We start from the raw sequence: 23,463 nt of genomic DNA on the forward strand, positions 1-23,463 counted from the left end.
TAATATTTACCTATACTGTCTTGAAAACCTGAGGCCAAATACATATACAAGTTCAGTCAAAGATTCCCCTCACTTACCACACTCCCTTCACCCCAGAGAAGACACCAAACCAGCATTTGCTGAAACTAGAGGAAGGCCATCGTTTCTTTGTGTGAGATAATTATTCATATCCTATCTATTTCAGTCGAGACTTTTAGTCCTTTAAGGATTTCACTGTTGTTCACAGAGTGTAAACCTGGAGGAACTCTGATTCGAGGAGTGGCTTGACTTCTCGTACTGGTTTCATTGCAGCTCAGGTACTGATCCTTCCAAATGGATGCCTGAGTGGATGGGAGGGAAGAGCAAGTTCTTGTTAGCTAGGCACAAACATGGGAAAAGGCTTACCTGGGCTTGGTGCACTTTGGTCTGATTGGCTTGGAAATGCCCCTAGGGACATGTGGATTCTCACGACCTCTTCCAAGAACATGAGCGTTTTATCACCTCTGCCATTTCTTCTCTTTTAGATGTCAGGGATCTTGGACCCGTTCTTCGAGCAGAGAATTGAGGAACTTCCTCAAGTCCACGTTGGCACTCCGTATGTTTCTGCCAGTATCAGCGAGGTTCAATAGGTCTCCTGAATGTCTTTCGAGCCTGGTATCCTCTACAGCTTTCTCCAGGCCAGTAATCTCCACTGTAACAGAACATCTCTCATCAATGTGTTCGCATCTCTCCTCAATCCGTGCAGCCAGCTTTTCCCCCAGCTTCTCTTCTTATCTCCCATACAGTCGACTTCAACAGACTGGGCATGTCTGAAAGTACCTCGGAGCCTCACCAGTAAGCTGATGGCAGGCAGATCTTCTACTGTCTGCCCTTTAAAGTTCTGGAGACTGACCCGTGAACTCAGGTCTTTGGGCAACAGCAGTATCTCGAACTGACACAGCTTCCCGGAACAAAGCACTAAGTTTAGCTCCACAGAGGGTGACAGCCCCTCCATCACACTGATCCACCCACAGAACTCTGCCCGGTTACCTAGGATCCACCGGCCATAACAAGCCTCTCGGTACACACCAACATTCCACCTGGAATCCAACCGGAAACTGCCATCCCCAATGGCTGCTGCATCTTGTCAGTTTTGGGGGAGGGGCTGCATCCGACGAGAGGTTCCTAGGCTAAATGTGATTCTACCCACTAGCGTCCCATGGGCCTTTGTTCTTCCCTCTTTCCTTTTCTTCAGATCTGTATGCACAGTATCAACGGAGGCAAGTGTGTCCATTTTCTGTTGATGGTTTCACACGTCTTTAAACTTTCTAACAGTTCACAGTACACAGAGACCCTCTAAAGGAAACTTATGTTCCTGTAATATCCGTACACCCGGAATACATATCCGTCGGTTGATTTCTGCTGAAACACCCGCAATCTCAGGACATGGATCCATTGGTTTCATGGGGGATGAAATTCCTAGAAATGAAACCAACCCCAATGTGCACTTTACTGTCTGTCTCTTTTGCTCTTAGTACACTTTTGCAGATCTACTTGTCTTTGTTAAAGCTTATGTCATTTCTTCTCAAAGTAGGGTTTTATATGGCTTTCATTCATTCTGTTGGAAGGCTTGCAAGTCTATATCACGGACTAGGAAACCATTTGACTCCAAATCGGCATTTGGGTTAGGTCACGATATGCTCTTATGAATCAATATTTACGAATATGAATGCACGCCTCTGATTTCCAAATACAAGTGTGCTGAGTACATGCAAGCCGCGATACTGGGTCGATGCGTGCTGAATGATCCTTGACATCACATTTAGTATTTTCTTTTGAATAATCATGTTCCCCTTGGTATATGTCAGCCAACCGTACCCATTTGGTGCTTGTTTGTTGGTTTGATTTTTTGTTGGTCTGCTTCTTGTTTGTTTTGCAAACACGTCAGGCCATGCATCTTTCCTTTCGCTTCAAACACAGAGTCAAATAAGCTGATTCACTTAAGAGAATGTTTCCAATCACCTATGATATCCTGCTTCCCTCTCCCACCTTTTGGGTTTTGATATCCTCCTTGCCTTCTTCTTGTTTCTTCTTTGCCACTCATGCTCTTCTTGCATTTCCAATAATGGTTTTCTACTTTCCATTTCATCTTGCTGCTTTTCTATTCAGGGGAGTATTCCCAAACTTCGTTTTAGAAGAAGTTTTGAACTGCTGAATTCTTTTAAGATTTGCCGGTCTGTGGAATTCTCTAACTCTGCCATTATTAGAAGTGGTGGTCATGGGGCATAGGCTCCCCTAGGTGGCAGCATTTGGCCATTCAGGATATGGTCTGTGTCCTGGCACTCCTCCCTGTCCTGCAATATTGCTGCCGAGATATCAGCTGAAACCCCTCTGCAGGTTCCCTTGTGACTATGTTTTTGCCTCCAGGTGCATTTTAAATCAGTGGGATATTCGTGAACTTTGTTTATTTGAATCATACAGCTGCTGGTAGGTCTACTTGGATTCCACCTCCTATGGATGCTGTGTAATTCCTGAATTCGCATAGATGTTTCTTCTTGGCTTTCAGCAAGTTTCAGTCTGATTTTTCTACAGATAAATTTTCAGACATTTTTTGTTTCTTTAACTCTTGCTTTTCCATCTGGGACTCTTATGAATTATAGTCTTTCATGCCCTGTCTTAACCCAGGTTTCAGCAGCAATGTTTTCATTGGTTTGCACTTGCTTTCCTATGTCCGCTTCTGACCGAGGGATTTCTGTTCCCCGTCTTCACAGTCATTCCCGCGTCCCTCTGCATATTCTAGTCTGCTAAGGACTGAATTTTAGCCCTGATATTATCACATCCATTGAGTTTTCTGATATATTTTGGCTCGTCTTTAGACTTTCTCTTCCCCTTTTCTGGTATTCTGCCTTTTGTGATTCTGAGACACTGTGTTCTTCAGTGATTTCCTGACCTCCATTTTCAAAACTTGGTCTGGATAGCGTTATGCTGTCTAGTTGTATGAAAGCGTATATTTTGGGCCTTCAATATCTTTGGAACTGAAAATGGTACTTCCTGTGTCTTTTACTGTACTTCTTCATCTCTACTGGTCAGGTAATATCAGGTATCTAATGTAGAATTCTAGGGCTTTGTTACGTGAAAATTTTAGACTCTTGTCTCTAAGCAATTCCATGGGATTTCTGTGAGGACAATTTCTCCTAGACATTGATGCCATATTCTGTTCCTGTGTGTGTTGTCTAGTATATCTCCAATTGCTGGTGTTGCATTTGTTGTGATGAACAACCCATACTATTTCGATTAACATAAGTTCATTTTGATTACACTTATTTCACAATTGTGAAAGTGTGCAGGACACTTCCTCTTGTGGAAATGAGGCTTCTAAAGGTTCTCAGCTCTGCATTCTCCTCTATGTCATTTTGGAGTGTTTCCAAAACAGCAAACTTAGAGTGCGCTTGTGCTTTTTATTGCCACGGGAATGTCCCAATGAAAGCAGTTCTTCCCAGAGCTTCTCTGTCTACTGAAACACCAGTGGAAGCACATCCATGGATGTCACAAATCAGGGCCTGCTGGAATGATCCCGCAGACCTACCTTGGTGTCCTCAGTGCTGCACCATGCCGATGCCATCCAAAATGTAGCATCCGCTTTTGGGAGATAGTGCTGAAGGAAATGCTTCCTCTTCTCACGCTGTGGACTTGGACCACTCTTCCTTGTCCTCTCATCCTTGTGGCACGGCTGCACGAAGGCAACCACAGAGCTGTTGCGCATCCTGTGCCTCAAACCAAACCATAATCCCAGCCCAGGTTATGAATGTAGCAGATCCTAAGGCTTTTCATTCTGATTTCAAACCCAAGGCCCCCTGGATCCCTCAGACCAGATGCACGATAGCTCTGATTCAGCCCCTCACGTGCTCTCTTGGCAAAATGCCTAATTGGTCCCTAGTCCTGCAGATGCACTGGGTGTGGCCATGGGACATATCGGTTATCTCAACTGCGCGTCCAGTGTGGTTGCTTTATCATTGGTAAGCATTTCGGTTTGCTCTCTAGATTCGACCCACTACATCCCACAACGCCCTCCAGATCCCTGAGACTCAGCGTGTGCCATCATCCGTAGCCCTATCCCTCACTGACCGTGGCCTCTGCTACCTCAAATTTGGCAGCTCGGATCTTGGTCTCAGAATCAACTGTGGGGATATTTTGCGCTGGTTTCTTTGAATTCTGTCAGCCAAGCATCTGCTGTGCACTCTTCTAACACTCAGCGCATCACCTTCAATCCCATGTCTCCTGTCCGCTTGAGAGTGTGTGTCCAATTAAACAGAGTTTCACCCTTGTTGCTCCATCACCAGTAGTGAGACCCTGCACTGGTTTCCATTCCCTGCTTTGCCTTCTCCTGTTTCCAGGTGTCCTGAGACCTCATCCTGTCTTTGGAAATAACAGACCTCTCTTCGGCAAGTGTCCTGTGCCAAGGGCTGGGTGAGTGTATGTTTCCATTTCTCTGTACATGGGCGCGAGTGAGTACAGGTTGCAATTCTTCTCTGCCAACTGGGCATCGATGAATCAACACTATCCATATACATTTCACAGAAATGTGATATTTGCTTAGCTCTTTGTTTCTATACAGCCTTGGTGGGAGGGAATTTCTGAAGACAACTGTTTTTACATTGTGTTGATATCTCATTTGCAGTCTTTTAGAAGCTTAACAGAATTCATTTACATGTTTTGTGAGTTATACGAAAATGAAGTTATTTTTTGAAACACACTCAATCGACGTAGAAGCCAGACTTGTCAATTTTGGTAACATTGTGTCAGCTCTACGGAAAACCTAGACAGATAGAATGCAAACAAACAGTCCAAACTTTTAAAGGGATCATGTCAGCTCTTTACGGTTGAAGGCTCCGAAACCAACAGGAACCATGAAATAACTATTGGAAACATGAAATAACCCCCAACCTTGGTTACACTTGTGCATGTGGTGCCCTTTACTCCCAATGACACCTACTGGACAAAGTTGGCATTTCAAGGGGTAACATCCCTCTCTAGGAAAATATATGAGGAAAGAAACCAAATATATACATTTAGGTTTGAATCCAAAAGCACCTAGAGGCATTATAGCTAGGAGAACCCTGCTGCAGTTATGATAGTCTATGGAGAACAAGGTGTTCTTTTATCACTGATGAGAACCCTTAATCATCCGATCATGCTGGGTAAAGCCATTTAACACAACCAAGTCTGCACCGCCATGATATAATGCCCCCGGGAGCTTGACTCAAGTGAAAGACAATCCACATAAGCTGTGCCTTTAATGTCATTGGAGACTTTTACAGAACAGTTCACTTTCTGACTTGTGCTATTTACCTATACTGTCTTGAAAAACTAAGGTATAATACAGATTCAAGTTCAGTCAAATATTCCCCTCACTTACCACAATCCCTTCAAACCAGGGAAGACATAAACACAACATTTGCTGAATCTAGCGGAAGGACATCATTTCTAGGTGTGAGCTAAGTATTCAATTCCTATCTAATTCAGCCGAGAGTATTTGACCATTAAGGAGTTCACTGTTGTTCACAGAGTGTGAAGCTGGAGGAACTCTGATTCTAGGAGCGGCTTGCTCTTCTCGTAATGGCTTCAATGCAGCTCAGGTACTGATCCTTCAAAATGGATGACTGAGTGGAGGGGAGGGAAGGGCATGTGCTTGCTAGCTAGGCCCAAACCTGGGAAAGGGCTTACCTGGGCTTGGTGAATTTTGGTCTGAATGGCGTGGGAATCCCCCTTGGAACGTGTGGATTCTCACGAACTCTTCCACGAACAGGAGCGTTTTGATCATCTCTGCCATCTCTTCTCTTGCAAACGTCAGAGTCTTTGGAACCGTTCTTGGAGAAGAGAATTGAGGAACTTCCTCAAGTCCACGTTGGTACTCCGTATGTTTCGGGAAGTATCAGCGAGATTCAATATGTCTCATGAATGTCTTTTGAGCCTGGTATCCTCTACAGCTGTCTCCACACCAGTATTCTCGATTGTAGAAGAACATCTCTCATTCATGTGTTCGCATCTCTCCTCAATCCGTGCAGCCAGCTTTTCGGCCAGCTTCTCTTCGTGTCTCCCCTAAAGTCGACTTCACCAGGACTGGGCAAGTCTGAAGGAACTTCGGAGCCTCACCAGTAAGCTGATGACAGGCAGATTTCCACTGTCTGCCCTTTCAGGTTCTGGAAACTGACCTGTGAACTCAGGTTTTTGGGCAGCAGCAGTATCTCGAACATACACAATTTCCCAGACCAAACACGTAAGCCAAGCTCCACAGACGGCGGCATACCCTCCATCACACTGATCCACCCACAGATCTCTGCCCGGTTACCTAGGATCCAACATCCACAACAAGCCTCTTGGAACAAACCAACATTGCACCTGGAATCCAACCGGTAACTGCCATCCCCAATGGCTGCTGCATCTTGTCAGTGTTGGGGGAGGGGCTGCATCCGACGAGAGGTTCCTTAGGTAAATGTGATTCTACCCACTAGCGTCCCATGGGTCTTTCTTCTTCCCTCTTTCCTTATGTTCAGATCTGTATACACAGTACCAATGGAGGGATGTGTGTCCCTTTTCAGTTGATGGTTTCACACGTCTTTATACTTTCTAAAATTTCACATTACACAGAGACGCACTAAAGGAGACTTATGTTCTTATAATATCCGTACACCCGGAATACATATGCGTCGCCTGATTTCTGCTGAAACACCCGCACTCTCAGGACATGGAACCTTTTTTTTCATGGGGACTGAAATTCCAAGAAATGAAACCAACACCAATGTGCACTTTACTGTCTGTCTCTTTTGCTCTTAGTACAATTTGGCAGAACTACTTGTCTTTGTTAGAGGCTTCTTACATTTCTTCTCTACGTAGCGTAGATTATGGCATTCCTTCATCCTGTTGGAAGACATACAAGACTACATCACGGACTAGGAATACATTTGATTCCAAATCGGCATTAGGGTTAGGTCACGATATGCTCTTAGGAATCAAAATTTACGAATATGAATGCACGCCTCTGAGTTCCGAATGCAAGTGTTCTGAGTATATGCAAGACGCGATACTGGGTCGATGCGTGCTGAATGATCCTTGACATCACCTTGAGTATTTTCTTTGAATAATCATGGTTCCCTTGGTAAATGTCAGCCAACCGTACCCTTTTGGTGCTTGTTTGTTGGTTTGATTCTTTGTTGGTCTGCTTCTCGCTTGTTTTGCAAACACGTCAGGCCATGCATCTCTCCTTTCGCTTCAAACAGAGAGTCAAATAAGCTGATTAACTTAAGAGAGTGCTTCCAATCACCTATGATTTCCTGCTTCCCTCTCCCATCTTTAGGGTTTTGATGTCCTCCTTGCCTTCTTCTTGTTTCTTCTTTGCCACTCATGCTCTTCTTGCATTTCCAAGAATGGTTTCTTCTTTCCATTTCATCTTGCTACTTTTCTATTCAGGGGAGTATTCTCAACCTTCCTTTTAGAAGAAGTTTTGAACTGCTGAATTCTTTTAAGATTTGCCGGTCTGTTGAATTCTCTAGCTCTGCCATTTATAGAAATGGTGGTCATGGGGCATAGGCTACCCTAGGTGGCAGCATTTGGCCATTCAGGATATGGTCTGTGTCCTGGCACTCCTCCCTGTCCTGCAATATTGCTGTCGATATATCAGCTGAAACCCCTTTGGAGGTTCCCTTGTGACTATGTTGTTTCCTCCTGGTGCATTATAAATCCCTGGGATATTCGTGAAATTTGTTGATTTGAATCATACAGCTGCTGGTAGGTCTATTGGGATTCCAACTCCTTTGGATGATATGTAATTCCTGAATTCGCATAGATGATTCTTTCTTGGCTTTCAGCATGTTTCAGTCTGATTTTTCTACAGAAATTTTCAGACATTTGTTTTTTCTTTATCTCTTGCTTTTCCATCTGGAACTCTTATGAATTCTCGTCTTTCATGCACTGTCTTAACCCAGGATTCAACAGCAATGTTTTCATTGGTTTGCACTTGCTTTGTTATGTCCGTTTCTTACCGAGGGATTTGTGTTCCCCTGTCTTCACAGTCATTCACGCGTCCCTCTGCATTATCTAGTCTGCTAAGGACTGAATTTTAGCCCAGATTTTATCACATCAATTGAGTTTTCTGATATTTTTTGGCTTGTCTTTAGACTTTCTCTTCCCCTTTTCTGGTATTCTGCCTTTTGTGATTCTGATACAATTTGTTCTTCAGTGATTTACTGACCTCCATTTTCAATACTTGGTCTGGATAGCGTTTTGCAGTCTATTGGTTTGAAAGCGTATCTTTTGGGCCTTCAATATCTTTGGAACTGAAAATGGTACTTCCTGTTTCTTTTACTGTACTTCTTCAACACTGCTGGTCAGGTAATTTCACGTATCTAATGTAGACTACTTGTGGTTTGTAAAGTGAAAATTTTAGACTCTTTTCTCTATGTAATTCCATTGGATTTCGGTGAGGACAATTTCTCTTAGACATTGATACCGAAATCTCTTCCTGTGTGTGTTGTCTGGTATATCTCCAATTGCTAGTGTTGCATTAGTTTTGATGAACAACCCATACTATTTCGATTAGCAAAACTTAATATTCATTATGCTTATCTCACAATTCTGAAAGTGCGCAGGACACATCCTCTTGTTGAAATGAGGCTTCTAAAAGTTCTCAGATCTGCATTCTGCTCTATGTCGTTTTGGAGTGTTTCTAACTCAGCAAACTGAGAGTACGCTTGTGCTTTGTAGTGCCACGGGAATGTCCCTATGAAATCAGTTCTTCCCTGATCTTCTATGACTACTGAAACAACAGTGGAAGGACATCCATGGATGTCACACATCAGGGCCTGCTGGAATGATCCCGCAGAACGACCTTGGTGTCCTCGGTGCCATAACGGGCCGGTGCCATCCAAAATGTAGCATCCGCTTTTGGGAGATAATGCTGAAGGAAATGCTTCCTCTTCTCACGCTGTGGACTTGGACCACTCTTACTTCTCCTCTCATCCTTGTGGCACGGGTGCACGAAAGCAACCACAGAGCTTTTGCCCATCCTGTGCCTCAAACCAAACCGTAATCCTAGCCCAGGTTATGAATGTAGCAGATCCTAAGGCTTTTCATTCTGATTTCCAACCCAAGGTCCCCTGGACACCTCAGATCAGATGCACGATAGCTCTGATTCAGCCCCACACGTGCTCTATTGGCAAAATGCCCAATTGGTCCCTGGTCCTGCAGATGCACTGGGTGTGGCCATGGGACATATCGGTAATCTCGACCACGTGGCCAGTTTGGATGCTTTATCATTGGTACACAGTTCGGTTTGCTCTCTTGATTCGAACTACCACATCCCACAACGCACTCCAGATCCCTGAGACTCAGCGTGTGCCATCATCCGTAGCCCTATCCCTCACTGACCGTTGCCTCTGCTACCTCAAATTTAGAAGCTCGGATCTTGGTCTCAGAATCAACTGTGGGGATATTTTGCGCTGGTTTCTTTGAGTTCGGTCAGCCAAGCATCTGCTGTGCACTCTTGTAAATCTCAGCACATCACCTTCAATCCCATGTCTCCTTTCCGCTTGAGAGTGTGTGTCCAAGGTAAACAGAGTTTCACCCTTGTTTCTCCATCACCAGGGGTCAGACCCTGCACTGGTTTCCATTCCCTGCTTTGCCTTCTCCTGCTTCCAGGTGTCCTGAGGCCTCATCCTGTCTTTGGAAGTAACAGACCTCTCTTCGGCAAGTGTCCTGTGCCCAGGGCAGTTTGAGTGGATGTTTCCATTGCTCTGTACATGGGCGCGAGTGAGTGCAAGTTGCACTTCCTCTCTCCCAACTGGGCATCGAGGAATCAACTCTATCCAGATACATTTCACAGAAATGTTACATTTGCTTAGCTCTTTGTTTCTATACAGCCTTGGTGGGAGGGAATGTCCGAAGACAACTGTTTTGACATTGTGTTGATATCACATTTGCAGACTTTAAGAAGTTTAACAGAATTCATTTACATGTTTTGGTAGTTATACGAAAATGAAGTTATTTTTTGAAACACACTGAGTCGACCTAGAAGCCAGACTTGTCAATTTTGGTAACATATTGTCAGCTCTACGGAAAACCTAGACAGATAGAATGCAAACTAGCAGTCCAAATTTTTAAAGGGTTCATGTCACCTCTTTACGGTTGAAGCCCCCTAAACCAACAGGAACCATGAAATAACTATTGGAAACATGAAATAACCCCCAACCTTGGTTACAATTGTGCATGTGGTGCCCTTTACTCCTAAATAAAACAACTGGCCAATGTTGGCATTTCAAGGGGTAACATCCCTCTCTAGGAAAATAAAAGAGGAAAGAAACCAAATATATACATTTAGGTTTGAATCCAAAAGCACCTAGAGGCATTATAGCTAGGAGAACCCTCCTGCAGTTATGCTAGTCTATGGAGAACAAGGTGTTATTCTATCAGTGATGAGAACGCTTATTCATCCGATCATGTTGGTAAAGCCATTTAACGCAACCAAGTCTGCACCCCATGATATAGTGCCCCCGGTGGCTTGACGTAAGTGAAATACGATCCACATAAGCTGTGTCTTTAATGTCATTGGCGACTTTTACAGTACAGTTCACTTTCTGACTTGTTCTATTTACCTATAGTGTCTTGAAAAATTTATGCCTAATATAGATTCACGTTCAGTCAAATATTCCCCTCACTTACCACACTCCCTTCACCCCAGGGAAGACACAAACTCAACATTTTTGAATCTAGCAGAAGACCATTTTCCTAAGTGTGAGCTAAGTATTCAATTCCTATCTATTCCAGCAGAGACTATTTAATCTTAAAGAGTTCACTGTTGTTCACAGAGTGTTAAGCTGGAGGAACTCTGATTCTAGGAGGGCATGCTCTCCTCATAATGGCTTCATTGCAGCTCAGGTACAGATTCTTCAAAATGGATGCCTAAGTGGAAGGGAGGGAAGGTCAAGAGCTTGCTAGCTAGGCCCAAACCTGGGAAAAGGCTTACCTGAGCTTGGTGAATTCTGGTCTGAATTGATTTGGAATGCCTTTTGGGACGTGTGGATTCTCACGACCTCTTCCAAGAACAGGAGCGTTTTGATCATCTCTGCCATCTCTTCTCTTTCAGACGTCAGAGACCTTGGACCCGTTCTTGGAGAAGAGAATTGAGGAACTTCCTCAAGTCCTCGTTGGCACTCCGTATGTTTCTGCCAGTATCAGCGAGGTTCAATGTGTCTCATGAATGTCTTTTGAGCCTGGTATCCTCTACAGCTGTCTCCACGCCAGCATTCTCCATTGTAGCAGAACATCTCTCATCCATGTGTTCGCATTTCTCCTCAATCCGTGCAGCCAGCTTTTCGGCCAGCTTCTCTGCGTGTCTCCCCTAAAGTCGACTTCACCAGGACTGGGCAAGTCTGAAGGTACCTCGGAGCCTCACCAGTAAGCTGATGACAGGCAGATCTTCCACTGTCTGCCCTTTCAGGTTCTGGAAACTGACCTGTGAACTCAGGTTTTGGGCAGCCGCAGTATCTCGAACTTACACAGCTTCCCGGAACAAACACCTAAGCCAAGCTCCACAGAGTGCGGCAGCCCCTCCATCACACTGATCCACCCACAGAACTCTGCCCGTTTACCTAGGATCCAATAGCCACAACAAGCCTCGTGATACACACCAACATTCAACCTGGAATCCATCCGGTAACTGCCATCCACAATGGCTGTTGCATCTTTTCAGTGTTGGGGGAGGGGTTTGATCCGACGAGAGGTTCCTAAGGTAAATGGGATTCTACCCACTAGCGTCCCATGGGCCTTTTTCTTCCCTCTTTCCTTTTGTTCAGATCTGTATGCACATTACCAATGGAGGGAATTGTGTCACTTTTCAGTTGATGGTTTCACACGTCTTTAAACTTTGTAAAAGTTCACAGTACACAGAGACCCACTGAAGGAGACTTATGTCCCTATAATATCCGTACACCTGGAATACATATGCGTCGCCTGATTTCTGCTGAAACACCCGCAATCTCACGACATGGATCCATTTGTTTCATGGGGGCTGAAATTCCAAGTAATGAAACCAACCCCAATGTGCACTTTACTGTCTGTCTCTTTTGCTCTTAGAACAATTTGACAGAGCTACTTGCCTTTGTTATAGGCTTCTTACATTTCTTCTCTACGTAGCGAAGAATATGGCATTCCTTCATCCTGTTGGAAGACATACAAGACTACATCACGGACTAGGAATTCATTACATTCCAAATCGGCATTTGGGTGAGGTCACGATATGCTCTTATGAATCAATATTTACGAATATGAATGCACGCCTCTGATATCCGAATACAAGTGTGCTGAGTACATGCAAGCCGCGATACTGGGTCGATGCGTGCTGAATGATCCTTGACATCACCTTGAGTATTTTCTTTTGAATAATCATGGTTCCCTTGGTATATGTCAGCCAACCGTACCCATTTGGTGCTTGTTTGTTGGTTTGATTCTTTGTTGGTCTGCTTCTTGCTTCTTTTGCAAACACGTCAGGCAATTCATCTCTCCTTTCGCTTCAAACACAGAGTCAAATAAGCTGGTTCACTTAAGAGAATGTTTCCAATCACCTATGATTTCCTGCTTCCCTCTCCCATCTTTAGGGTTTTGATATCCTCCTTGCCTTCTTCTTGTTTCTTTTTGCCTCTCATGCTCTTCTTGCATTTCCAATAATGGTTTTCTTCTTTCCATTTCATCTTGCTGCTTTTCTATTCCGGGGAGTATTCTCAACCATTCTTGTAGGATAAGTTTTGAACTGCTGAATTCTTTTACGATTTGCCGGTCTGTGGAATTCTCTAGCTCTGCCGTTATTAGAAATGGCGGTCATGTGGCATAGGCTACCCTAGATGGCAGCATTTGGCCATTCAGGATATGGTCTGTGTCCTGGCACTCCTCCCTGTCCTGCAATATTGCTGATGAGATATCAGCTGAAACCCCTCTGGAGGTTCCCTTGTGACTATGTTGTTTCCTCCAGGTGCATTTTAAATCACTGTGATATTCGTGAACTTTGTAGATTTGAATCATACAGCCTCTGGAAGGTCTATTGGGATTCCTACTCCTTTGGATGCTCTGTACTTCGTGAATTCACATAGATGATTCTTTCCTGGCTTTCAGCATGTTTCAGTCTGATTTTTCCACAGATAAATTTTCAGACATTTTTTGTTTCATTTTCTCTTGCTTTTCCATCTGTGACTCTTATGAATTCTAGTCTTTCATGCCCTGTCTTAACCCAGGGTTCAACAGCAATGTTTACATTGGTTTGCACTTGCTTTCCTATGTCTGCTTCTGACCGAGGTTTTTCTGTTCCCCTGTCTTCACAGTCATTCACGCGTCCCTCTGCATTATCTAGTCTGCTTACGACTGAATTTTAGCCCTGATATTATCACATCCATTGAGTTTCCTGATATTTTTTGGCTCGTGTTTAGACTTTAACTTCCTCTTTTCTGGTATTCTGCCTTTTGTGATTCTGAGACACTGTTGTTTTTCAGTGTTTTCCTGACCTCCATTTTCCACAATTGGTCTGGATAGTGTTTTGCAGTCTAGATGTCTGAAAGCTTATCTTTTGGGCCTTCAATATCTTTGGAACTGAAAATGGTCCTTCCTTTTTCTTTTACTGTACTACTTCAACTCTACGGGTCAGGTAATATCAGGTATCTAATGTAGACTTCAAGGGCTTTGTTAAGTGAAAGTTTTAGGCTCTTGGCTCTACGCAATTCCATGGGATTTCTGTGAGGACAATTTCTCCTAGACATTGATGCCATATCCTGTTCCTGTGTGTGTCTGGTATATCTCCAATTGCTGGTGTTGCATTAGTTGTGATGAACAACCCATACTATTTAGATTAGCTTAACTTCCTTTTGATTTTGCTTATCTCACAATTCTGAAAGTGCCCAGGACCCATCCTCCTGTTGAAATGAAGCTTCTAAAGCTTCTCAGCTCTGCATTCTGCTCTATGTCATTTTGGAGAGTTTCCAAAACATCAAAATGATAGTGCGAATGTTCTTTGTAGTGCCACGGGAATGTCCCAATGAAAGCAGTTCTTCCCAGAGCTTCTCTGTCTACTGAAACACCAGTGGAAACACATCCATGGATGTCACATATCAGGGCCTCCTGGAATGATCCCGCAGACCTACCTTGGTGTCCTCGGTGCCTTACCGTGCCAGTGACATCCAAAATGTAGCATATGCTTTTGGGAGATAGTGCTGAAGGAAATGCTTCCTTTTCTCACGCTGTGGACTTGGACCACACATCCTTGTCCTCTCATCCTTGTGGTACGGGTGCACGAAGGCAACCACAGAGCTCTTGCGCATCCTGTGCCTCAAACCAAACCGTAATCCCATCCCAGGTAATGAATGTAGAAGATCCTAAGGCTTTTCATTCTGATTTCAAACCCAAGGCACCCTGGACCCCTCAGACCAGATGCACGATAGCTCTGATTCAGCCCCACACTTGCTCTATTGGCAAAATGCCCAATTGGCCCCTAGTCCTGCAGATGCACTGGGTGTGGCCATGGGACATATAGGTTATCTCAACCGCCCGGCCAGTGTGGTTGCTTTATCATTGGTACACAGTTTGGTTTGCTCTCTTGATTCGACCCACCACATCCCACATCGCACTTCAGATCCCTGAGACTCTGAGTGTGCCATCATCCGTAGCCCTATCCCTCAATGAACGTTGCCCCTGATAACTCACATTTGGCATCACGGATCTTGGTCTCAGAATCAAATGTGGGGATATTTTGCGCTGGTTTCTTTGACTTCTGTAAGCCAAGAATCTGCTGTGCACTCTTATAAATCTCAGCACATCACCTTCAATCCCATGTCTCCTGTCCGCTTGAGAGTGTGCGTCCAAGTTAGACACAGCTCACCCTAGCTGCTCCATCACCAGGGGTCAGACCCTGCACTGGTTTCCATTCCGTGATTTGCCTTCTCCTGCTTCCATGTGTCCTGAGGCCTAATCCTGTCTTTGGAAGTAACAGACCTCTCTTCGGCAAGTGTCCTGTGCCAAGGGCTGGGTGAGTGGGTGTTTCCATTGCTCTGTACATGGGAGAGAGTGAGTGCAGGTTGCACTTCTTCTCTGCCAAATGGGCATCGATGAATCAACACTATCCAGATACATTTCACAGAAATGTGATATTTGCTTAGCTCTTTGTTTGTATACAGCCGTGGTGAGAGGGATTGTCCGAAGACACCAGTTTGACATTGTGTTGATATCTCATTTACAGTCTTTAAGAAGTTTAACAGACTTCATTTACATGTTTTCGGAGTTATACGAAAATGAAGTTATTTTTTGAAACACACTCAATCGACGTAGAAGCCAGACTTGTCAATTTTGGTAACATTTTGTCAGCTCTACGGAAAACCTAGACAGATAGAATGCAAACTAGCAGTCCAAAGTGTTAAAGGGGTCATGTCAGCTCTTTACGGTTGAAGCCTCCGAAACCAACAGGAACCATGAAATAACTATTGGAAACATGAAATAACCCCCAACCTTAGATACACTTGTGCATGTGGTACCCTTTACTCACAATGACACCTACTGGCCAAAGTTGGCATTTCAAGGGGTAACATCCATCTCTTGGAAAATACAAGAGGAAACAAACCAAATATATACATTTAGGTTTGAATCCAACAGCACCTACAGGCATTATAGCTAGGAGAATCCTGCTGCAGTTATGCTAGTCTATAGAGAACAAGGTGTTCTTCTATCAGTGATGAGAACAGTTAATCATCCGATCATGTTGAGCATAGCCATTTAACGCAACCAAGTCTGCACCCACATGATATAGTGCCCCCGGGGGCTTGACTCAAGTGAAAGACGATCCACATAAGCTGTGTCTTTAATGTCATTGGCGTCTTTTACAGTACAGTTCACTTTCTGACTTGTTCTATTTACCTAAACTGTCTTGAAAAACTGAGGCCTAATACAGATTCAAGTTCAGTCAAAGATTCCCCTCACTTACCACACTCAATTCACCCCAGGGAAGACATAAACACAACATTTGCTGAATCTAGCTGAAGGCCACCGTTTCTAGGTGTGAGCTAACTATTCAATTCCTATCGATTTCAGCCGAGATTATTTGACCTTTAAGGAGTTCACTGTTGTTCACATAGTGTGAAGCTGGCGGAACTCTGATTCTAGGAGCGGCTTGCTCTTCTCGTAATGGCTTCATTGCAGCTCAGGTACTGATCCTTCAAAATGGATGCCTGATTGGAGGGGAGGGAAGGGCAAGTGCTTGCTTGCTAGGCCCGAAACAGGGAAAAGGCTTACATGGGCTTGGTGAATTCTGGTCTGAATGTCGTGGGAAGGCCCTTTGGGAAGTGTGGATTCTCACGACCTCTTCCAAGAACAGGAGCGTTTTGTTCATCTCTGCCATCTCTTCTCTTGCACACGTCAGGGACCTTGGGCCCGTTCTTGGAGAAGAAAATTGAGGAACTTCCTCAAGTCCACGTTGGCACTCCGTATGTTTCAGCCAGTATCAGCGAGGTTCAATGTGTCTCATGAATGTCTTTTGAGCCTGGTATCCTCTACAGCTGTCTCCACGCCAGTATTCTCCATTGTAGCAGAACATCTCTCATCCATATGTTCACATTTCTCCTCAATCTGTGCAGCCAGCTTTTCGGCCAGCTTCTCTTCGTGTCTCCCTAAAAGTCGACTTCACCAGGACTGGGCAAGTCTGAAAGTACATCGGAGCCTCACCAGTAAGCTGATGACAGGCAGATCTTCCACTGTCTGCCCTTTCAGGTTCTGGAAACTGACTTGTGAACTCAGGTCTTTGGGCAGCAGCAGTAGCTCGAACTTACACGGCTTCCCAGACCACACACCTAAGCCAAGCTCCACAGAGGGCGGCAGACCCTCCATCACACTGATCCACCCACAGAACTCAGCCCGGTTACCTAGGATCCAATAGCCACAACAAGCCTCGCGATACACAAAAAAATTCAACCTGGAATCCAACCGGTAACTGCCATCCCCAAAGGCTGCTCTATCTTGTCAGTGTTGGGGGAGGGGCTTCATCCGACGATAGGTTCCTAAAGTAAATGTGATTCTACCCACTAGCGCCCCATGGGCCTTTCTTATTCCCTCTTTCCTTTTGTTCAGATCTGTATGCACAGTACCAATCGAGGGAAGTGTGTCCGTTTTCAGTTTATGGTTTCACAGGCCTTTAAACTTTCTAAAAGTTCACAGTATACAAAGACCCAGTAAAGGAGACATATGTTCCTATAATATCCATACAACCGGAATACATATGCGTCGCATGATTTCTGCTGAAAAACCCACACTCTCAGGACATGGATCTATTTGTTTCATGGGGGCTGAATTTCCAAGAAATGAAACCAACCCCAATGTGCACTTTACTGTCTGTCTCTTTTGCTCTTAATACACTTTGGCAGAGCTACTTGCCTTTGTTATAGGCTTCTTACATTTCTTCTCTACGTAGCGAAGAATATGGCATTCCTTCATCCTGTTGGAAGACATACAAGACTACATCACGGACTAGGAATTCATTACATTCCAAATCGGCATTTGGGTGAGGTCACGATATGCTCTTATGAATCAATATTTACGAATATGAATGCACGCCTCTGATATCCGAATACAAGTGTGCTGAGTACATGCAAGCCGCGATACTGGGTCGATGCGTGCTGAATGATCCTTGACATCACCTTGAGTATTTTCTTTTGAATAATCATGGTTCCCTTGGTATATGTCAGCCAACCGTACCCATTTGGTGCTTGTTTGTTGGTTTGATTCTTTGTTGGTCTGCTTCTTGCTTCTTTTGCAAACACGTCAGGCAATTCATCTCTCCTTTCGCTTCAAACACAGAGTCAAATAAGCTGGTTCACTTAAGAGAATGTTTCCAATCACCTATGATTTCCTGCTTCCCTCTCCCATCTTTAGGGTTTTGATATCCTCCTTGCCTTCTTCTTGTTTCTTTTTGCCTCTCATGCTCTTCTTGCATTTCCAATAATGGTTTTCTTCTTTCCATTTCATCTTGCTGCTTTTCTATTCCGGGGAGTATTCTCAACCATTCTTGTAGGATAAGTTTTGAACTGCTGAATTCTTTTACGATTTGCCGGTCTGTGGAATTCTCTAGCTCTGCCGTTATTAGAAATGGCGGTCATGTGGCATAGGCTACCCTAGATGGCAGCATTTGGCCATTCAGGATATGGTCTGTGTCCTGGCACTCCTCCCTGTCCTGCAATATTGCTGATGAGATATCAGCTGAAACCCCTCTGGAGGTTCCCTTGTGACTATGTTGTTTCCTCCAGGTGCATTTTAAATCACTGGGATATTCGTGAACTTTGTAGATTTGAATCATACAGCCTCTGGAAGGTCTATTGGGATTCCTACTCCTTTGGATGCTCTGTACTTCGTGAATTCACATAGATGATTCTTTCCTGGCTTTCAGCATGTTTCAGTCTGATTTTTCCACAGATAAATTTTCAGACATTTTTTGTTTCATTTTCTCTTGCTTTTCCATCTGTGACTCTTATGAATTCTAGTCTTTCATGCCCTGTCTTAACCCAGGGTTCAACAGCAATGTTTACATTGGTTTGCACTTGCTTTCCTATGTCTGCTTCTGACCGAGGTTTTTCTGTTCCCCTGTCTTCACAGTCATTCACGCGTCCCTCTGCATTATCTAGTCTGCTTACGACTGAATTTTAGCCCTGATATTATCACATCCATTGAGTTTCCTGATATTTTTTGGCTCGTGTTTAGACTTTAACTTCCTCTTTTCTGGTATTCTGCCTTTTGTGATTCTGAGACACTGTTGTTTTTCAGTGTTTTCCTGACCTCCATTTTCCACAATTGGTCTGGATAGTGTTTTGCAGTCTAGATGTCTGAAAGCTTATCTTTTGGGCCTTCAATATCTTTGGAACTGAAAATGGTCCTTCCTTTTTCTTTTACTGTACTACTTCAACTCTACGGGTCAGGTAATATCAGGTATCTAATGTAGACTTCAAGGGCTTTGTTAAGTGAAAGTTTTAGGCTCTTGGCTCTACGCAATTCCATGGGATTTCTGTGAGGACAATTTCTCCTAGACATTGATGCCATATCCTGTTCCTGTGTGTGTCTGGTATATCTCCAATTGCTGGTGTTGCATTAGTTGTGATGAACAACCCATACTATTTAGATTAGCTTAACTTCCTTTTGATTTTGCTTATCTCACAATTCTGAAAGTGCCCAGGACCCATCCTCCTGTTGAAATGAAGCTTCTAAAGCTTCTCAGCTCTGCATTCTGCTCTATGTCATTTTGGAGAGTTTCCAAAACATCAAAATGATAGTGCGAATGTTCTTTGTAGTGCCACGGGAATGTCCCAATGAAAGCAGTTCTTCCCAGAGCTTCTCTGTCTACTGAAACACCAGTGGAAACACATCCATGGATGTCACATATCAGGGCCTCCTGGAATGATCCCGCAGACCTACCTTGGTGTCCTCGGTGCCTTACCGTGCCAGTGACATCCAAAATGTAGCATATGCTTTTGGGAGATAGTGCTGAAGGAAATGCTTCCTTTTCTCACGCTGTGGACTTGGACCACACATCCTTGTCCTCTCATCCTTGTGGTACGGGTGCACGAAGGCAACCACAGAGCTCTTGCGCATCCTGTGCCTCAAACCAAACCGTAATCCCATCCCAGGTAATGAATGTAGAAGATCCTAAGGCTTTTCATTCTGATTTCAAACCCAAGGCACCCTGGACCCCTCAGACCAGATGCACGATAGCTCTGATTCAGCCCCACACTTGCTCTATTGGCAAAATGCCCAATTGGCCCCTAGTCCTGCAGATGCACTGGGTGTGGCCATGGGACATATAGGTTATCTCAACCGCCCGGCCAGTGTGGTTGCTTTATCATTGGTACACAGTTTGGTTTGCTCTCTTGATTCGACCCACCACATCCCACATCGCACTTCAGATCCCTGAGACTCTGAGTGTGCCATCATCCGTAGCCCTATCCCTCAATGAACGTTGCCCCTGATAACTCACATTTGGCATCACGGATCTTGGTCTCAGAATCAAATGTGGGGATATTTTGCGCTGGTTTCTTTGACTTCTGTAAGCCAAGAATCTGCTGTGCACTCTTATAAATCTCAGCACATCACCTTCAATCCCATGTCTCCTGTCCGCTTGAGAGTGTGCGTCCAAGTTAGACACAGCTCACCCTAGCTGCTCCATCACCAGGGGTCAGACCCTGCACTGGTTTCCATTCCGTGATTTGCCTTCTCCTGCTTCCATGTGTCCTGAGGCCTAATCCTGTCTTTGGAAGTAACAGACCTCTCTTCGGCAAGTGTCCTGTGCCAAGGGCTGGGTGAGTGGGTGTTTCCATTGCTCTGTACATGGGAGAGAGTGAGTGCAGGTTGCACTTCTTCTCTGCCAAATGGGCATCGATGAATCAACACTATCCAGATACATTTCACAGAAATGTGATATTTGCTTAGCTCTTTGTTTGTATACAGCCGTGGTGAGAGGGATTGTCCGAAGACACCAGTTTGACATTGTGTTGATATCTCATTTACAGTCTTTAAGAAGTTTAACAGACTTCATTTACATGTTTTCGGAGTTATACGAAAATGAAGTTATTTTTTGAAACACACTCAATCGACGTAGAAGCCAGACTTGTCAATTTTGGTAACATTTTGTCAGCTCTACGGAAAACCTAGACAGATAGAATGCAAACTAGCAGTCCAAAGTGTTAAAGGGGTCATGTCAGCTCTTTACGGTTGAAGCCTCCGAAACCAACAGGAACCATGAAATAACTATTGGAAACATGAAATAACCCCCAACCTTAGATACACTTGTGCATGTGGTACCCTTTACTCACAATGACACCTACTGGCCAAAGTTGGCATTTCAAGGGGTAACATCCATCTCTTGGAAAATACAAGAGGAAACAAACCAAATATATACATTTAGGTTTGAATCCAACAGCACCTACAGGCATTATAGCTAGGAGAATCCTGCTGCAGTTATGCTAGTCTATAGAGAACAAGGTGTTCTTCTATCAGTGATGAGAACAGTTAATCATCCGATCATGTTGAGCATAGCCATTTAACGCAACCAAGTCTGCACCCACATGATATAGTGCCCCCGGGGGCTTGACTCAAGTGAAAGACGATCCACATAAGCTGTGTCTTTAATGTCATTGGCGTCTTTTACAGTACAGTTCACTTTCTGACTTGTTCTATTTACCTAAACTGTCTTGAAAAACTGAGGCCTAATACAGATTCAAGTTCAGTCAAAGATTCCCCTCACTTACCACACTCAATTCACCCCAGGGAAGACATAAACACAACATTTGCTGAATCTAGCTGAAGGCCACCGTTTCTAGGTGTGAGCTAACTATTCAATTCCTATCGATTTCAGCCGAGATTATTTGACCTTTAAGGAGTTCACTGTTGTTCACATAGTGTGAAGCTGGCGGAACTCTGATTCTAGGAGCGGCTTGCTCTTCTCGTAATGGCTTCATTGCAGCTCAGGTACTGATCCTTCAAAATGGATGCCTGATTGGAGGGGAGGGAAGGGCAAGTGCTTGCTTGCTAGGCCCGAAACAGGGAAAAGGCTTACATGGGCTTGGTGAATTCTGGTCTGAATGTCGTGGGAAGGCCCTTTGGGAAGTGTGGATTCTCACGACCTCTTCCAAGAACAGGAGCGTTTTGTTCATCTCTGCCATCTCTTCTCTTGCACACGTCAGGGACCTTGGGCCCGTTCTTGGAGAAGAAAATTGAGGAACTTCCTCAAGTCCACGTTGGCACTCCGTATGTTTCAGCCAGTATCAGCGAGGTTCAATGTGTCTCATGAATGTCTTTTGAGCCTGGTATCCTCTACAGCTGTCTCCACGCCAGTATTCTCCATTGTAGCAGAACATCTCTCATCCATATGTTCACATTTCTCCTCAATCTGTGCAGCCAGCTTTTCGGCCAGCTTCTCTTCGTGTCTCCCTAAAAGTCGACTTCACCAGGACTGGGCAAGTCTGAAAGTACATCGGAGCCTCACCAGTAAGCTGATGACAGGCAGATCTTCCACTGTCTGCCCTTTCAGGTTCTGGAAACTGACTTGTGAACTCAGGTCTTTGGGCAGCAGCAGTAGCTCGAACTTACACGGCTTCCCAGACCACACACCTAAGCCAAGCTCCACAGAGGGCGGCAGACCCTCCATCACACTGATCCACCCACAGAACTCAGCCCGGTTACCTAGGATCCAATAGCCACAACAAGCCTCGCGATACACAAAAAAATTCAACCTGGAATCCAACCGGTAACTGCCATCCCCAAAGGCTGCTCTATCTTGTCAGTGTTGGGGGAGGGGCTTCATCCGACGATAGGTTCCTAAAGTAAATGTGATTCTACCCACTAGCGCCCCATGGGCCTTTCTTATTCCCTCTTTCCTTTTGTTCAGATCTGTATGCACAGTACCAATCGAGGGAAGTGTGTCCGTTTTCAGTTTATGGTTTCACAGGCCTTTAAACTTTCTAAAAGTTCACAGTATACAAAGACCCAGTAAAGGAGACATATGTTCCTATAATATCCATACAACCGGAATACATATGCGTCGCATGATTTCTGCTGAAAAACCCACACTCTCAGGACATGGATCTATTTGTTTCATGGGGGCTGAATTTCCAAGAAATGAAACCAACCCCAATGTGCACTTTACTGTCTGTCTCTTTTGCTCTTAATACACTTTGGCAGAGCTACTTGCCTTTGTTATAGGCTTCTTACAATTCTTCTCTACGTAGCGTAGAATATGGCATTCCTTCATCCTGTTGGAAGACATACAAGACTACATCACGGACTAGGAATCCATTGGATTCCAAATCGGTATTTGGGTGAGGTCACGATATGCTCTTATGAGTCTATATTTACGAATATGAATGCACGCTTCTGATTTCCGAATACAAGTGTGCTGAGTACATGCAAGCCGCAATACTGAGTCGATGCGTGCGGAATGATCCTTGACATCACCTTGAGTATTTTCTTTTGAATAATCATGTTTCCCATGGTATATATCAGCCAACCGTACCATTTTGGTGCATGTTTGTTGGTTTGATTCTTTGTTGGTCTGCTTCTCGCTTGTTTTGCAAACACGTCAGGACATGCATCTCTCCTTTCGCTTCAAACAGAGAGTCAGATAAGCTGATTCACTTAAGAGAGTGCTTCCAATCACCTATGATTTCCTGCTTCCCTCTCCAATCTTTAAGGTTTTGATGTCCTCCTTGCCTTCTTCTTGTTTCTTCTTTGCCACTCATGCTCTTCTTGCATTTCCAATAATGGTTTTCTTCTTTCCATTTCATCTTGCTGCTTTTCTATTCCGGGGAGTATTCTCAACCTTCCTTTTAGAAGAAGTTTTGAACTGCTGAATTCTTTTATGATTTTCCGGTCTGTGGATTTCTCTATGTCTGCCGTTATTAGAAATGGTGGTCATGAGTCATAGGCTAACCTAGGTGGCAGCATTTGGCC

General features: G+C 44.3%; 4 long non-coding RNA genes across 6 annotated transcripts in view; all 4 read left to right on the plus strand.

Annotated features, from left to right (window-relative positions):
- Positions 1-775: 775 nt before the first annotated feature.
- Positions 776-6,040, plus strand: LOC140693960 (uncharacterized). Its single transcript, XR_012069678.1, has 4 exons — positions 776-1,039; positions 4,353-4,425; positions 5,524-5,594; positions 5,765-6,040. It is a non-coding gene; the product is annotated as an uncharacterized lncRNA (long non-coding RNA).
- Positions 6,041-11,426: 5,386 nt separating this feature from the next.
- Positions 11,427-16,649, plus strand: LOC140693961 (uncharacterized). 2 transcript variants are annotated; one of them, XR_012069680.1, is made up of 4 exons: positions 11,528-11,664; positions 12,119-12,234; positions 16,072-16,184; positions 16,400-16,649. It is a non-coding gene; the product is annotated as an uncharacterized lncRNA (long non-coding RNA). The 2 variants fall into 2 exon arrangements; XR_012069679.1 differs by lacking the exon at positions 12,119-12,234 and having other exon boundaries at positions 11,427-11,664.
- A 91-nt stretch (positions 16,650-16,740) lies between these two features.
- On the plus strand, positions 16,741-21,948 carry LOC140693962 (uncharacterized). 2 transcript variants are annotated; one of them, XR_012069681.1, is made up of 3 exons: positions 16,741-16,962; positions 21,371-21,483; positions 21,699-21,948. It is a non-coding gene; the product is annotated as an uncharacterized lncRNA (long non-coding RNA). The 2 variants fall into 2 exon arrangements; XR_012069682.1 differs by lacking the exon at positions 16,741-16,962 and adding an exon at positions 17,450-17,533.
- A 176-nt stretch (positions 21,949-22,124) lies between these two features.
- LOC140693968 (uncharacterized) overlaps positions 22,125-23,463 on the plus strand; it is a 31,499-nt gene continuing 30,160 nt past the window's right edge. Inside the window, exon 1 of the long non-coding RNA XR_012069691.1 lies at positions 22,125-22,261. This is a non-coding gene — a long non-coding RNA (uncharacterized lncRNA). The remainder of the gene's footprint in view (positions 22,262-23,463) is intronic.

Source organism: Vicugna pacos, unplaced genomic scaffold (genome assembly GCF_048564905.1).
Source record: "Vicugna pacos unplaced genomic scaffold, VicPac4 scaffold_20, whole genome shotgun sequence".
Classification (NCBI taxonomy): Eukaryota; Metazoa; Chordata; class Mammalia; order Artiodactyla; family Camelidae; genus Vicugna; species Vicugna pacos.